Below are 2,492 nucleotides of genomic sequence, written 5' to 3'. Positions count from 1 at the left end.
GTCTACTGAGGGCAACATAGTGAGACTCTGTCTCGAAAGAAAGAAAGAAAGAAAGAAAGAAAGAAAGAAAGAAAGAAAGAAAGGAAGGAAGGAAGGAAGGAAGGAAGGAAGGAAGGAAGGAAGGAAGGAAGGAAGAAAGAAAGAAAAGAAAACTTCTTTCAAGTCTCTTGCCCACAAAGAAACAGGATTATTTGTTCTTTTCTTAGTTTGAGGTCTCTGTGGATTCTAGTTATCAGAACTTTGTTGGAAACATATCCTGCAAAAATCTTCTCCCATTCTGAAGGTTTGTTTGCTTTACTTACTGTGTTCTTGGCTGTGCAGAAGCTTTTTAGTTTGATCAGATCCCAATAATATATTTTTGTTTGTGCTTTAATTGCCCGGGGGGGGTCCTCCTCATAAAATATTTTCCTAGGCCAATTTCTTCAAGTGTTTTCCCTGTACTCTCTTCTAGTATTTTTATGGTTTCGTGTCTTAAGTTTAAATCTTTTATCCAGTGAGAATCAATTTTTTTGTTCATGGTGAAAGATGGGGGTCCAGTTTCAGTCTTCTACAGGTCACCAGCCAGTTCACCCAGCACCATTTGTTAAATAGGGAATCTTTCCCCCAGTGAATGTTTTTGATAGGCTTATCAAAGATCAAATCACGATAAGAGGTTGGATTCATTTCTTTGTTCTCTATTCTGTTCCATAAATCCACCTCTCTGTTTTTGTGCCAGTACCATGCTGTTTTGATCACTATAGATTTATAGTATAGCCTGAAGTCTGGTAATGTGATACCTCCTAATTTGTTTTTATTTCTGAGTAATGTATTGACTATTTAAGGTATTTTTTGATTCCATATAAAATGAAGTACTATTTATTTCAAGCTCTTTAAAGTATGGCAATGGTGCTTTAATAGGGATTGCATTAAATCTGTAGATTGCTTTGGGTAGTATGGATTTATTTTTTACTTTGTTCTATTTATTTCTTTTTAGAAGGCAAGGGAAGAGGTAAAAAAAGTTTGGTTTTGCTTCAAAGAGTTTTTCTTTAAAAATGGTGATTCCTGCAATTTCTTCATTAGGTATATATCCAAAAGACCAAAAATCACATTACAACAAAGATATTTATATCAGAATGTTTATTGCAGCCCAATTCATAATTGCTAGGTCATGGAAGAAGCCCAAGTGTCCATCAACCCACGAATGGATTAATAAGTTGTGGTATATGTACACCATGGAATATTATACAGCCCTAAACAAGGATGGAGACTTTACCTCCTTCATGTTTACATGGATGGAACTGGAAAATGTTCTTCTTAGCAAAGTATTTCAAGAATGGAAGAAAAAGTATCCAATGTACACAGCCCTGTTTTGAAACTAATTTATAGCTTTCATAGGAATGTTATAACCTAATTATAGCCTTAGAATATGGAGGGGGGGAGGGATAGTAGAGAGGAAGGGGGATGGATGGGTGGAGGGAGGGTGGTTGCAGGGGTCACTTCTATGGTTTATCCTACAAGGGTACAAGTGAATCTTTCTAAAAGCAAAGTACGAATGTCTTAACTTAATAATTGAAAAAATGACATGAAGGCTATGTTGACCAGTTTGATGAGAGTATTTCAAAATGTGTATAAAAACACCACACTGTAGCCCATGATTGCATTAATGTACACAGCTATGATTCAATAAAAAAAAGAAAAGAAAAAAATGGTGATTCATTTTCATTGTACATCAATATGGACAGACATTGTTCTTTTGGTTTTCATGACAATTAAATTCAAGATAATATGTGTACTATACTTGCATGTTTTTCTGAAATCCAGTGTATTCATGTGTTCTTGTTCATATATGGGAAGAACTGGCACGTTGGCTTCAAGAAAAAATTTTAAAAATCACAAATCCAACTTGTCTTTGATTTGGTTCTGGGCTAATTATTAATGAGCCATTCAGGAATAATGGCTTCAAACCTTAAGTCATCCTGTGAAACTGCAATTAATTAAGAGTCCACTGACTCTGAAAACTACCCCACTAATAACAAAAGGAGAGAAGAATTCCAAGTCTGCATGCCAAGTTTGGAGCAAAATATCTGTAATCTTCTTCTCACTTTCGTATTATTTATAAATAGGGGAGAGGGGATAAGAATTATATAAATAATGTTAAATAAAAATGCATACAGAATTGGAAAATGTTTTTCATTAAATTTGCCATTTATTCTAGTTCAATAAAATGCTTGTAAAGAAAATAACCACTTAAGGCAGAAGACTGGTTACATTGCTGCTGTTCAGAACTTCTTGAGAGCAAAAGAATTAATACCAATCATTCTGGTTTAAACTTAATTATTTGTCTTAAAACATGTCATTTTGTAAGTTGAACATCTATGTATGCCTTGAAAAGTCAAAGCAGAGGAATGGAAGAAAAAGTATCCAATGTACACAGCCCTTTTATGAAACTAATTTATAGCTCTCAAATGAAAGATACAACTTAATTCTAGCCCAAGAATATGGGGAGGGGGAGG

Source organism: Otolemur garnettii, unplaced genomic scaffold (assembly GCF_000181295.1).
Source record: "Otolemur garnettii isolate 467f Iridium unplaced genomic scaffold, OtoGar3 scaffold00001, whole genome shotgun sequence".
NCBI lineage: Eukaryota > Metazoa > Chordata > Mammalia > Primates > Galagidae > Otolemur > Otolemur garnettii.
Note: the sequence above shows the minus strand (reverse complement) of the source record.